This window comes from Oncorhynchus nerka, linkage group LG15, assembly GCF_034236695.1.
Source record: "Oncorhynchus nerka isolate Pitt River linkage group LG15, Oner_Uvic_2.0, whole genome shotgun sequence".
In the NCBI taxonomy this organism is placed as follows: Eukaryota; Metazoa; Chordata; class Actinopteri; order Salmoniformes; family Salmonidae; genus Oncorhynchus; species Oncorhynchus nerka.
This window is the reverse complement of record NC_088410.1, coordinates 4610433-4625749: the sequence shown is the minus strand read 5'-3', so window position 1 is coordinate 4625749 and position 15317 is coordinate 4610433. Positions and strand designations below refer to the sequence as shown.

The 15317-nt window shown below is 39.2% G+C and overlaps 2 long non-coding RNA genes and 1 pseudogene across 6 annotated transcripts in view; 1 reads left to right on the top strand and 2 right to left on the bottom strand.

The window, feature by feature from the left end:
• The window catches only part of LOC135560375 (uncharacterized), a 295196-nt gene that overhangs the window by 204103 nt on the left and 75776 nt on the right, over window positions 1–15317 (top strand). The window lies entirely within an intron of this gene.
• LOC135560374 (uncharacterized) overlaps window positions 1–15317 on the bottom strand; it is a 300103-nt gene that overhangs the window by 252935 nt on the left and 31851 nt on the right. The window lies entirely within an intron of this gene.
• LOC115118935 (zinc finger protein OZF-like) overlaps window positions 4988–15317 on the bottom strand; it is a 34691-nt pseudogene continuing 24361 nt past the window's right edge.

Sequence of the window (15317 nt, the reverse complement as noted above, 5' to 3'; positions counted from 1 at the left end):
TTCCGTTGACAGCGGCAATATGGAACACTGCGGCTTGTTCTTGTCTGCTTCCTGGTCACATGACCACCATGCATGGAGAGAGAGCGAGCGCAGATCAACATATTTTCTGCTGGACGAAGCCTCAGGCATCTTCTAAAAAAAAAAATATATATATATATATATATATATGTTTTTACTCTATAACCCAATGCAATTACTTTCTGTCCTTAGCCTTAGGGTTCCACAAAAACAGGAAGTTACCTTTCACAGTATACAGGTGAGTTAAGTGGAAGCCGCTCCTACCCCTCAGAATAATCCGTTATAAACAGTTATAACTTCCGCTGACACGCCACTGCTCAGACTGGTAGTTTGTGTATCAACAGAGGCCTCGGACTTGATCAGGTGTTCATCTGTCTGAAGCTACTGCAGTGACTACTTCCTGTGGACACAGCTACTGTAAAAATGGGCTGCTTGAAGGTTTCCTAGCGATCACCAGAGTTTCTGTCTGCTGTGTTAGATGGATGGACATGAAGGCCATGATACAGTCTCAACAGAATCGACTGAGAAACAGGTAAGGCTGTATAAAGGGCTGCTAGAAACAGGTAAGGCTGTATAAAGGGCTGCTAGAAACAGGCAAGGCTGCGAACTCCATTTATATTATTATCACATTTATATTTTGACATTATTTTTCTACATGTCTTCACCGTCATATTGTCAATATGTCTCATATCAAATGGAAGTGTTTTTTAAATGTTTAAGGTAACTGGAAGTGTTTTTTTTAATGTTTAAGGTAACTGGAAGTGTTTTTTTAAATGTTTAAGGTAACTGGAAGTGTTTTTTTAAATGTTTAAGGTAACTGGAAGTGTTTTTTAATGTTTAAGGTAACTGGAAGTGTTTTCTAAATGTTTAAGGTAACTGGAAGTGTTTTATATGTTTAAGGTAACTGGAAGTGTTTTCTAAATGTTTAAGGTAACTGGAAGTGTTTTTATGTTTAAGGTAACTGGAAGTGTTTAATGTTTAAGGTAACTGGAAGTGTTTTTTAAATGTTTAAGGTAACTGGAAGTGTTTTTTAAATGTTTAAGGTAACTGGAAGTGTTTTTTATGTTCAAGGTAACGGAAAGTGTTTTTTATGTTTAAGGTAACTGGAAGTTTTTTAAAAAATGTTTAAGGTAACTGGAAGTGTTTTTTAAATGTTTAAGGTAACTGGAAGTGTTTTTTATGTTTAAGGTAACTGGAAGTGTTTTTTATGTTTAAGGTAACTGGAAGTGTTTTATGTTTAAGGTAACTGGAAGTGTTTTTATGTTTAAGGTAACTGGAAGTGTTTTTATGTTTAAGGTAACTGGAAGTGTTTTTATGTTTAAGGTAACTGGAAGTGTTTTTAAATGTTTAAGGTAACTGGAAGTGTTTTTTATGTTTAAGGTAACTGGAAGTGTTTTTTTATGTTTAAGGTAACTGGAAGTGTTTTTTATGTTTAAGGTAACTGGAAGTGTTTTTTATGTTTAAGGTAACTGGAAGTGTTTTTTATGTTTAAGGTAACTGGAAGTGTTTTTTAAATGTTTCAGGTAACTGGAAGTGTTTTTTAAATGTTTAAGGTAACTGGAAGGAAGTGTTTTGGAAGTGTTTTTTATGTTTAAGGTAACTGGAAGTGTTTTTTATGTTTAAGGTAACTGGAAGTGTTTTTTAAATGTTTAAGGTAACTGGAAGTGTTTTTTATGTTTAAGGTAACTGGAAGTGTTTTTAAATGTTTAAGGTAACTGGAAGTGTTTATGTTTAAGGTAACTGGAAGTGTTTTTAATGTTTAAGGTAACTGGAAGTGTTTATGTTTAAGGTAACTGGAAATGTTTTTTAAATGTTTAAGGTAACTGGAAGTGTTAGAAAAATCAGCCAATGGCCAGAAATGTCAAACTACACAAACAAACAATCTAAGATGACAGAAAAGTGAACAATCAAATATGATCACTTGTCTTAAAGGGATAGTTTTATGGTTTTAGCTTTTCATCCAAACCAAGTTTTACTAAACTGGTTGTTTAGCAACATCTCTAACCTCCTGGCTCTAAGCTTTATTTACTAAGCTGGTTGTTGAGATGTTGCTAATCTCCTGGCTCTTTGTTGCAATATAGTGGAGATGGAACCAGTTAGAGATGCATTTACAATGAGGAAGGAGCGAGAAGAGCAGACCTCTTGTCCCATACTTTAAAACATTCAATTAACCTTCTTCACACACACACACACACACGGTTATATCAAAGCTTTATTAAATTAGGCTGTCTCATAAACATGGTTATATCAATGCTTTATTGTGATTGGTTAGGCTGTCTCATAAACATGGTTATATATCATTGGTTGCTGTCTCATAAACATGGTTATATCAATGCTTTATTGTGATTGGTTAGGCTGTCTCATAAACATGGTTATATCAATGCTTTATTGTGATTGGTTAGGCTGTCTCACAAACATGGTTATATCAATGCTTTATTGTGATTGGTTAGGCTGTCTCACAAACATGGTTATATCAATGCTTTATTGTGATTGGTTAGGCTGTCTCATAAACATGGTTATATCAATGCTTTATTGTGATTGGTTAGGCTGTCTCACAAACATGGTTATATCAATGCTTTATTGCTTGATTGGTTAGGCTGTCTCACAAACATGGTTATATCAATGCTTTATTGTGATTGGTTAGGCTGTCTCACAAACATGGTTATATCAATGCTTTATTGCTTGATTGGTTAGGCTGTCTCACAAACATGGTTATATCAATGCTTTCATTGTGATTGGTTAGGCTGCAAAACATGGTTATATCAATGCTTTATTGTGATTGGTTAGGCCCATAAGCTATGAAATATCAAAATGTTTATTCACAAAGATGGGCTAGTCTGTTGCACAAAACCATTCATATTGATACTGTCTCATAAACATGGTTATATCAATGCTTTATTGTGATTGGTAACTGTCTCAGACAGTAGGTTCTCAATGTTCATAAACAATTAAACTACTCAGTCTGCAACCCAGAATTTGCAAGATTCTGGTTGAATGAAACAGACGGAGGCCCAGCTATGAAAGTCAAAAGATTAGGAGGGAGTCTGTTGCACAAAACCATTCATATTATACTGTCCTACTCAACATTAACACACAGACAGTAGGTAGAAGCACACTCATTCCTCCCTAACAAGATTAGGAGACCATGGAGAAGCACTCCATTGTCCTCCCTCAAGATTAGGAGGGACTAGAGAAGCACTCCTTGTCCTCCCTCAAGATTAGGAGGGACTAGAGAAGCACTCCCTGTCCTCCCTCAAGATTAGGGAGACCGTGGGAAGCACTCATTGTCCTCCCTCAAGATTAGGAGGGACTAGAGAAGCACTCCTTGTCCTCCCTCAAGATTAGGGGGGGACTTGAGAAGTACTCCCCGCCCTCTCCCAAATCTCTCAGAGGCCCCTAGCAAAGTCGGCAACAAATTTTGCTCAGACAGTCTGTGTTTTAAGACACTATAAAGATATATTGTACAGATATATTGTTTTACTCTAATTCTGACTAAAACTACACACATCATTAATAATAATTTTATGATTCTAATCAATTTCATACAATTATATGGTTTCAGGGTGGAATATTCTAATCATTAACTTAAACATATAAATTCCATTAACACTCATACACATGGCTGTATCAAAGGCTGTCTCACTGACCGGTACAATATGAACTGCAGGTTACAGACAAGAGAAAGAAAGAAAATTCTGAAGAAAACATATATTGAGATGATGGCAGGGTTAATAATGGTTGGATGGTGGACAGGGTTAATAATGGTGAGATGGAGGGTGGACAGGGTTAATAATGGTGAGATGGATGGTAGACAGGGTTAATAATGGTGAGATGGAGGGTGGACAGGGTTAATAATGGTGAGATGGATGGTGGACAGGGTTAATAATGGTGAGATGGATGGTGGACAGGGTTAATAATGGTGAGATGGATGGTGGTCAGGGTTAATAATGGTGAGATGGAGGGTGGACAGGGTTAATAATGGTGAGATGGAGGGTGGACAGGGTTAATAATGGTGAGATGGATGGTAGACAGGGTTAATAATGGTGAGATGGAGGGTGGACAGGGTTAATAATGGTGAGATGGATGGTGGACAGGGTTAATAATGGTGAGTTGGATGGTGAGATGGATGGACAGGGTTAATAATGGTGAGATGGTGGATGGTGGACAGGGTTAATAATGGTGAGATGGATGGTAGACAGGGTTAATAATGTGAGATGGATGTAGACAGGGTTAATAATGGTGAGATGGATGGTGAGATGGATGGATGGTGGACAGGGTTAATAATGGTGAGATGGATGGTAGACAGGATTAATAATGGTGAGATGGATGGTAGACAGGGTTAATAATGGTGAGATGGATGGTGGACAGGGTTAATAATGGTGAGATGGTGGATGGTGAGATGGATGGTGGACAGGGTTAATAATGGTGAGATGGAGTTGGTGGACATGGTGAGGTTAATAATGGTGAGATGGATGGTGACAGGGATCATGGTGAGGGTTAATAATGGTGAGATGGATGGTGGACAGGGTTAATAATGGTGAGATGGATAGACAGGGTTAATAATGGTGAGATGGTAGACAGGGTTAATAATGGTGAGATGGATTAATAATGGTGAGATGGATGTTGACAGGGTTAATAATGGTGAGATGGATGGTAGACAGGATTAATAATGGTGAGATGGATGGTAGACAGGGTTAATAATGGTGAGATGGATGGTGGAGGGTTAATAATGGTGGATTAACAGGGTTAATAATGGTGAGATGGATGGTAGACAGGATTAATAATGGTGAGATGGATTAGACAGGGTTAATAATGTTGAGTTGGATGGTGGACAGGGTTGACCATGTTGACAGGGTGAGTTGATGGTGGACAGGGTTGACCATGGTGAGTTGGATGGTGGACAGGGTTGATCATGGTGAGTTGGATGGTGGACAGGGTTGACCATGTTGATGGTGGACAGGGTTGGTGAGTTGGATGGTGGACAGGGTTTATCATGGTGAGTTGGATGGTGGACAGGGTTGACCACGGTGATGGTGAGTTGGATGGGGGACAGGGTTGACCATGGTGAGTTGGATGGTGGACAGGGTTGATCATGGTGAGTTGGATGGTGGACAGGGTTGATCATGGTGAGTTGGATGGTGGACAGGGTTGAACATTTTCAAACGGACCCTTGCCTTATCCCTAAGGACAGACTTGCCTGAAACTTGCAGAGAGAGGGGGAGGAGCTACCTCCCTGCTTTCTCTGAGCTGACTAATCCACTGTTAACTTGTCATGAATCATTTTAATGACCGGTATACGCCCACACCATTCAAACACAGACCTTGTCACTCATATTGGGACGGCCGAGTAGCCTAGTGGTTAGAGTGTAGGGACGGCAGGGTAGCCTAGTGGTTAGAGTGTAGGGACGGCAGGGTAGCCTAGTGGTTAGAGTGTAGGGACGGCAGGGTAGCCTAGTGGTTAGAGTGTTAGACTAGTAGCCGGAAGGTTGCAAGTTCAAACCCCCGAGCTGACAAGGTACAAATCTGTCGTTCTGCCCCTGTTAACACACTGTTCCTAGGCAGTCATTGAAAATAAGAATTTGTTCTTAACTGACTTGCCTAGTTAAATAAATTAAAAATATTGTAATTAAATGGACAGTTATTTAAAGTTCCCTTGTTACACCAAGCATGGCCACATTAAGAAAGCTCCCCTGCATGGCTTCTCTCCGATAGTCTACCATTAACTGGTTTCAGCTATAAAAAAAAAATGGAAAGGTTACCCACCAGTGTGGTGTTTCCTCTTGTGTCCAGCCAGGGTTCCTGACTGACTGAACCTCTTCCCACACTGATCACAGCCAAAAGGCTTCTCTCCAGTGTGTGTTCTCTTGTGTCCAGCCAGGCTTCCTGTCCGAGCGAACCTCTTCCCACACTGATCACAGCCAAAAGGCTTCTCTCCAGTGTGTGTTCGCAGGTGCACTTTTAAATCCCCTAAAGAAGTACAACTCATCCCACAGTCTGAGCAGTGGTAAGGCTTTTCGCCAGTGTGTATTCGCTGGTGTAAAACCAACTGCCCAGACTGATTAAATCTTTTCCACAGTCAGAGCAGTGGAATGGTTTTTCTCCTGTGTGTGTTCTCCGGTGTATTTTAAGTCCACCTGAAGTGGTTAAGCCCATTCCGCAGTCAGAGCAGTGGTAAGGCTTCTCTCCTGTGTGTGTTCTCCGGTGTGACTTTAAACTGCCTGACACAGCAAAGCTTTTCCCACAGTCGGCACAATGGTAAGGCTTCTCTCCTGTGTGTGTTCTCTGGTGCACTTTTAAATGCTTTGACTTGCCAAAGCTTGTCCCACAGTCGGTACAATGGTAAGGCTTCTCTCCTGTGTGGGTTTGAAGGTGTGAAGCCAGACTTCCTGATGTAACAAAACTTTTGCCACATACATCACAGTTATAAGGCTTCTCTCCTGTGTGTACTCTCTGATGTACCTTAAGGTGACTTGAATTAATAAAGCTTATTCCACAGTCTGAGCAGTGGTATGGTTTCTCTCCAGTGTGTGTTCTCTGGTGTACAGTCAAGTGTGCTGACTGAGCAAATCTCTTCCCACACTGATCACAGCTAAAAGGCTTCTCACCTGTGTGTGTTCGCTGGTGCACTGTCAGTCCGTCTAATCTAGCAAAACTTTTACTACAGCTGAAGCAGTAGTAAGGTTTCACACCTGTGTGTGTTCGCTGGTGCAGCTCTAAACCCCTTGATGTTGAAAAGTTACTTCCACAATCTGAACAGTGGTGAAGCTTCTGGCCCAGGTGTCTGCGCTGGTGTGTTTTCAGGTTGCTTGCCTGAGTAAAACTCTTCCCGCAGTCCAAACAGTGGTAAGGTTTCTCTCCAGTGTGTATTCTCTGGTGTACTATCAGGTCATTTGAGCTAGTAAATCTCTTCCCACATTGATCACAGCTGTAAGGTTTCTCTCCTGTGTGTATGCGCTGGTGCTTTATCAGATTTCTTGAATGAGCAAAACTCTTCCCACAGTCAGAGCAGTGGTAAGGCTTCTCTCCGGTGTGCGTTCTCTGGTGCAGTTTATTACCATGTGATGTTGAAAAGCTCTTCTCACAGACAGAGCAGTGGTAAGGCTTCTCTAGTGTGTGTGTCCGCAGATGAATTTTCAGGTTGCCTAATTGAACAAAACTCTTCCCACAGTCTGTGCAGTGAAACGGTTTCTCTCCAGTATGAATTCTCTGGTGTGTTTTAAGTTTTGACGAAGAGGTGAAACTCTTTCCACAGTCAGAGCAGCGGTGAAGTTTCTTCCCTGCCACTCTCTGCTGGTGTTTGAGGTGTTCTGATCTGGAGAGACTGTTCTCTGCCTCGTCAGCATCATGTTCGTTAGCCTCCCCAGATATGACTCTTCTACTGAGAGAGCGACGGTTACGGCTGTCCCCTGTGAAACAACGACAGACCGTTATATTGAATGGTAATTAAGAACATCTTGGGAGTGTCCCAAAATAAAATGTATGTAAGAACATAAACCCACTCAGTCCTGTTGTTTTCCTGCAGTCCACCAACAGCACAGACAACCTCTTCATACCCTGCAGTAAGGCGCTACCGGGAGAGGCACGACCTGGGGCCCCCGGGAGGGTGAAGGGGGAGGAGGGTCGGAGGGAGAGGGAGGAGGGGGTGGGATAGGTGTTTCCTGTAAATCCGAAAAAGAGGGTAGTGAAGTTCTCATGTTAGAACACTGAAGGGTAAAACACAATGATGATCTAATCTGAGATCTGATCTCATGTTATAGAACACAATGATGATCTAATCTGAGATCTGATCTCATGTTATAGAACACAATGATGATCTAATCTGAGATCTGATCTCATGTTATAGAACACAATGATGATCTAATCTGAGATCTGATCTCATGTTATAGAACACAATGATGATCTAATCTGAGATCTGATCTCATGTTATAGAACACAATGATGATCTAATCTGAGATCTGATCTCATGTTATAGAACACAATGATGATCTAATCTGAGATCTGATCTCATGTTATAGAACACAATGATGATCTAATCTGAGATCTGATCTCATGTTAGAACACAATGATGATCTAATCTGAGACCTGATCTCATGTTATAGAACACAATGATGATCTAATCTGAGACCTGATCTCATGTTATAGAACACAATGATGATCTAATCTGAGACCTGATCTCATGTTAGAACACAATGATGATCTAATCTGAGACCTGATCTCATGTTATAGAACACAATGATGATCTAATCTGAGATCTGATCTCATGTTATAGAACACAATGATGATCTAATCTGAGACCTGATCTCATGTTATAGAACACAATGATGATCTAATCTGAGATCTGATCTCATGTTATAGAACACAATGATGATCTAATCTGAGATCTGATCTCATGTTATAGAACACAATGATGATCTAATCTGAGATCTGATCTCATGTTATAGAACACAATGATGATCTAATCTGAGACCTGATCTCATGTTATAGAACACAATGATGATCTAATCTGAGATCTGATCTCATGTTATAGAACACAATGATGATCTAATCTGAGATCTGATCTCATGTTATAGAACACAATGATGATCTAATCTGAGATCTGATCTCATGTTATAGAACACAATGATGATCTAATCTGAGACCTGATCTCATGTTATAGAACACAATGATGATCTAATCTGAGATCTGATCTCATGTTATAGAACACAATGATGATCTAATCTGAGATCTGATCTCATGTTATAGAACACAATGATGATCTAATCTGAGACCTGATCTCATGTTATAGAACACAATGATGATCTAATCTGAGACCTGATCTCATGTTATAGAACACAATGATGATCTAATCTTAGACCTGATCTCATGTTATAGAACACAATGATGATCTAATCTGAGATCTGATCTCATGTTATAGAACACAATGATGATCTAATCTTAGACCTGATCTCATGTTATAGAACACAATGATGATCTAATCTGAGACCTGATCTCATGTTATAGAACACAATGATGATCTAATCTGAGATCTGATCTCATGTTATAGAACACAATGATGATGAGACCTGTCTAGATTGTATTGGTAGCGGCGCCATGATATTAATACAATAATACATTTATTGTATAAAATACTTTCCTAATATAAGTGCTTTCATAATGCTTGATTAGTACAAACACATCTTATTACAGATACATGGCTTTTGGTGCCTAGATTACGTTTTGGTGCCTAGATTAAAAAAAGGTACACATTTTCGATTTACGTTCTGTTTTACATGTCTAGGTGATTAACTCCATGTTGACCCAGGGATACCAGAGACCCCAGACCTCGTGTTGTCCCCCCTAGGTCAGGGATACCAGAGACCCTCAGGGATCAGAGACCCTTGGTCAGGGATACCAGAGACCCCAGACCTCGTGTTGTCCCCCCTAGGTCAGGGATACCAGAGACCCCAGACCCTTGTGTTGTTCCCCCCTAGGTCAGGGATACCAGAGACCCCAGACATCGTATTGTCCCCCCTAGGTCAGGGATACCAGAGACCCCAGACCCTTGTGTTGTTCCCCCCTAGGGCAGGGATACCAGAGACCCCAGACCCTTGTGTTGTTCCCCCCTAGGGCAGGGATACCAGAGACCCTAGGTCAGGGATACCAGAGACCCCAGACCCTCGTGTTGTTCCCCCTAGGTCAGGGGACCCCAGAGGTCAGGGATACCAGAGACCCCAGACCTCGTGTTGTCCCCCCTAGGTCAGGGATACCAGAGACCCCAGACCTCATGTTGTCCCCCCTAGGTCAGGGATACCCAGAGACCCTAGGTCAGGGATACCAGAGACCAATTATAATATGCTACAGTAGGCGTCTGCAACAAGTACCAAAATAAAATAGATTTTAAGATCTAGGATCAGTGTGCCCTCTCCCAATCCTAACTATTAGTGTGTTTATTTTTAACAGGGGTTGTGCCCCTAGGTCAGCTCTTCCTCAGAGTAATATGTTTACAGTAGGCGTCTGCAGGTCTAGGATCAGTGTGCGCTCTCCCAATCCTAACTATTAGTGTGTTTATTATATAACGGGGGTGAAGCCTCCCTCAACTACAGGTCTAGGATCAGTGTGCGCTCTCCCAATCCTAACTATTAGTGTGTTTATTATATAACGGGGGTGAAGCCTCCCTCAACTACAGGTCTAGGATCAGTGTGTGCTCTCCCAATCCTAACTAGTTAAGGGAGGCTTCACCCCGTTATATAATAAACACCCTAATAGTTAAGGTTAGGATTGGGAGAGTGCACACTGATCCTAGACCTGTAGGCTAGTTAAGGGAGGCTTCACCCCCGTTATATAATAAACAAATAAACTCACCTGATTCATTGTATAAACTTTCGTTTTATTTATGGTCGATTGCAGAGTTCAGGAGAAGTTAACCAGATGATAATTGTTTAGTCTACTGACCTTGTAGATTAGGGAGGTAGAGGACCGAGACGTTACATTCCAACACGTTACTCTCTGCCTAACACCATGCCCAGACCGGACGCGCGTGCAAATGTATTTTGTCCCCAACACACTAAAAGCGATCACGACATGGCAGGTTGAAATATCAAAACAAACTCTGAACCAATTATAATCATTTCGTCGACAGGTTCGAAAAGCATTCAACATTTATGACCATTTAAATGAGCTAGCTTGCAGTCACTAGCTAATTTGTCCTGGGATATACATTTCGAGCTGTTATTTTACCTGAAACGCACAATGGCAACGCTGACGTTCATTGGCGCGTGCGAGCAGTGTGGGCGCAATAATTGAATAACATGCACGTTGTACATTTATTTTGCAACGCTCGCGTCAGTATGGTCAGCGTGTAAAGTCACAAGAGAAAATGGAGAATAGAGACGGACTCCACTTTCACTGCCGTTCGATTGAAAAAGAGGACTTCGGCCAACATACAAATAACAGTCCAGCCGTAGGCTTCTGCTTATAGCGCATTTTCAAAAGTTACGTCCGATAGCCTTTTAACATGCCTCCTTTGTTCCATCACGTGGTCTAGTATTCTACTCTGCACGGAGCGTCACGTGAAAGAGGGGCTATAAATTCAGAGCTGTTGTTTTGCGGCCCTGAAAGGGTCCTGCACTTCCCTGATAAAGATAGCTAACAGACCCGTAAGTCCACTCCCCTGATAAAGATAGCTAACAGACCCGTAAGTCCACTCCCACAGCAACAGGAATGTTTGTGTTGTAGCAAATGTGTTTCACGAAATACATGTACCAGATGTTACCAGGCAGTATTACATGACGGTGCCAAAATGTTACCAATCCATGCATTAATCTACTAACTATGACTGAGACATGTGCGTTTCATGCAGAGCATTTGGAAAGTATTCAGACCCCTTGACTTTTTCCAGTTGTTACATTTACCACCTTATTCTAAAATTGATTTAATAGTTATTTCTCTCTCCTCAATCTACACACAATAACAAAGCAAAAACAGTTTAGATTTTTTTGCAACTATATATATATATATATATATATCACACACACACCAACACACACACACACAGTGGGGCAAAAAAGTATTTAGTCAGCCACCAATTGTGCAAGTTCTCCCACTTAAAAAGACGAGGCCTGTAATTTTCATCATAGGTACACTTCAACTATGACAGACAAAATTAGGGGGAAAAAAATCCAGAAAATCACATTGTAGGATTTTTAATTAATTTATTTGCAAATTATGGTGGAAAATAAGTATTTATTGGGGCCCAGAGAGGGGAGAGGTCAGGCTTGTCTTTAAACATGTGAATGTGCTATGCAGAATATCTAAACCATGTGAATGTGTCTTGTACCTATTAAACCATGTGAATGTGTCTTTACCTATTCTAAACCAGTGAATGTGTCTTTACCTATTAAACCATGTGAATGTGTCTTTACCTATTCTAAACCATGTGAATGTGTCTTTACCTATTCTAAACCATGTGAATGTGTCTTTACCTATTCTAAACCATGTGAATGTGTCTTTACCTATTCTAAACCATGTGAATGTGTCTTTACCTATTCTAAACCATGTGAATGTGTCTTTACCTATTAAACCATGTGAATTACCTATTTAAACCATGTGAATGTGTCTTTACCTATTCTAAACCATGTGAATGTGTCTTTACCTATTCTAAACCATGTGAATGTGTCTTTACCTATTTAAACCATGTGAATGTGTCTTTACCTATTTAAACCATGTGAATGTGTCTTTACCTATTCTAAACCATGTGAATGTGTCTTTACCTATTCTAAACCATGTGAATGTGTCTTTACCTATTAAACCATGTGAATGTGTCTTTACCTATTCTAAACCATGTGAATGTGTCTTTACCTATTCTAAACCATGTGAATGTGTCTTTACCTATTCTAAACCATGTGAATGTGTCTTTACCTATTCTAAACCATGTGAATGTGTCTTTACCTATTCTAAACCATGTGAATGTGTCTTTACCTATTCTAAACCATGTGAATGTGTCTTTACCTATTCTAAACCATGTGAATGTGTCTTTACCTATTCTAAACCATGTGAATGTGTCTTTACCTATTCTAAACCATGTGAATGTGTCTTTACCTATTCTAAACCATGTGAATGTGTCTTACCTATTCTAAACCATGTGAATGTGTCTGTACCTATTCTAAACCATGTGAATGTGTCTTTACCTATTCTAAACCATGTGAATGTGTCTTTACCTATTCTAAACCATGTGAATGTGTCTTTACCTATTCTAAACCATGTGAATGTGTCTTTACCTATTAAACCATGTGAATGTGTCTTTACCTATTCTAAACCATGTGAATGTGTCTTTACCTATTCTAAACCATGTGAATGTGTCTTTACCTATTCTAAACCATGTGAATGTGTCTTTACCTATTCTAAACCATGTGAATGTGTCTTTACCTATTCTAAACCATGTGAATGTGTCTTTACCTATTAAACCATGTGAATGTGTCTTTACCTATTCTAAACCATGTGAATGTGTCTTTACCTATTCTAAACCATGTGAATGTGTCTTTACCTATTAAACCATGTGAATGTGTCTTTACCTATTCTAAACCATGTGAATGTGTCTTTACCTATTCTAAACCATGTGAATGTGTCTTTACCTATTCTAAACCATGTGAATGTGTCTTTACCTATTCTAAACCATGTGAATGTGTCTTTACCTATTCTAAACCATGTGAATGTGTCTTTACCTATTCTAAACCATGTGAATGTGTCTTTACCTATTCTAAAACCATGTGAATGTGTCTTTACCTATTCTAAACCATGTGAATGTGTCTTTACCTATTTAAACCATGTGAATGTGTCTTTACCTATTCTAAACCATGTGAATGTGTCTTACCTATTCTAAACCATGTGAATGTGTCTTTACCTATTCTAAACCATGTGAATGTGTCTTTACCTATTTAAACCATGTATGTGTCTTTACCTATTCTAAACCATGTGAATGTGTCTTTACCTATTCTAAACCATGTGAATGTGTCTGTACCTATTCTAAACCATGTGAATGTGTCTGTACCTATTCTAAACCATGTGAATGTGTCTTTACCTATTCTAAACCATGTGAATGTGTCTTTACCTATTCTAAAACCATGTGAATGTGTCTTTACCTATTCTAAAACCATGTGAATGTGTCTTTACCTATTCTAAAACCATGTGAATGTGTCTTTACCTATTAAACCATGTGAATGTGTCTTTACCTATTAAACCATGTGAATGTGTCTTTACCTATTCTAAACCATGTGAATGTGTCTTTACCTATTCTAAACCATGTGAATGTGTCTTTACCTATTAAACCATGTGAATGTGTCTTTACCTATTCTAAACCATGTGAATGTGTCTTTACCTATTCTAAACCATGTGAATGTGTCTTTACCTATTCTAAACCATGTGAATGTGTCTTTACCTATTAAACCATGTGAATGTGTCTTTACCTATTCTAAACCATGTGAATGTGTCTTTACCTATTCTAAACCATGTGAATGTGTCTGTACCTATTCTAAACCATGTGAATGTGTCTGTACCTATTCTAAACCATGTGAATGTGTCTTTACCTATTCTAAACCATGTGAATGTGTCTTTACCTATTCTAAACCATGTGAATGTGTCTTTACCTATTCTAAAACCATGTGAATGTGTCTTTACCTATTCTAAACCATGTGAATGTGTCTTTACCTATTCTAAACCATGTGAATGTGTCTTTACCTATTCTAAACCATGTGAATGTGTCTTTACCTATTCTAAACCATGTGAATGTGTCTTTACCTATTAAACCATGTGAATGTGTCTTTACCTATTCTAAACCATGTGAATGTGTCTTTACCTATTCTAAACCATGTGAATGTGTCTTTACCTATTCTAAACCATGTGAATGTGTCTTTACCTATTCTAAACCATGTGAATGTGTCTTTACCTATTCTAAACCATGTGAATGTGTCTTTACCTATTCTAAACCATGTGAATGTGTCTTTACCTATTCTAAACCATGTGAATGTGTCTTTACCTATTCTAAACCATGTGAATGTGTCTGTACCTATTCTAAACCATGTGAATGTGTCTTTACCTATTCTAAACCATGTGAATGTGTCTTTACCTATTCTAAACCATGTGAATGTGTCTTTACCTATTCTAAACCATGTGAATGTGTCTTTACCTATTAAACCATGTGAATGTGTCTTTACCTATTAAACCATGTGAATGTGTCTTTACCTATTAAACCATGTGAATGTGTCTTTACCTATTAAACCATGTGAATGTGTCTTTACCTATTAAACCAAATGTGTCTTTACCTATTAAACCATGTGAATGTGTCTTTACCTATTCTAAACCATGTGAATGTGTCTTTACCTATTCTAAACCATGTGAATGTGTCTTTACCTATTAAACCATGTGAATGTGTCTTTACCTATTAAACCATGTGAATGTGTCTTTACCTATTCTAAACCATGTGAATGTGTCTTTACCTATTCTAAACCATGTGAATGTGTCTTTACCTATTCTAAACCATGTGAATGTGTCTTTACCTATTCTAAACCATGTGAATGTGTCTTTACCTATTAAACCATGTGAATGTAAACCATGTGAATGTGTCTTTACCTATTCTAAACCATGTGAATGTGTCTTTACCTATTCTAAACCATGTGAATGTGTCTTTACCTATTCTAAACCATGTGAATGTGTCTTTACCTATTCTAAACCATGTGAATGTGTCTTTACCTATTCTAAACCATGTGAATGTGTCTTTACCTATTTAAACCATGTGAATGTGTCTTTACCTATTCTAAACCATGTGA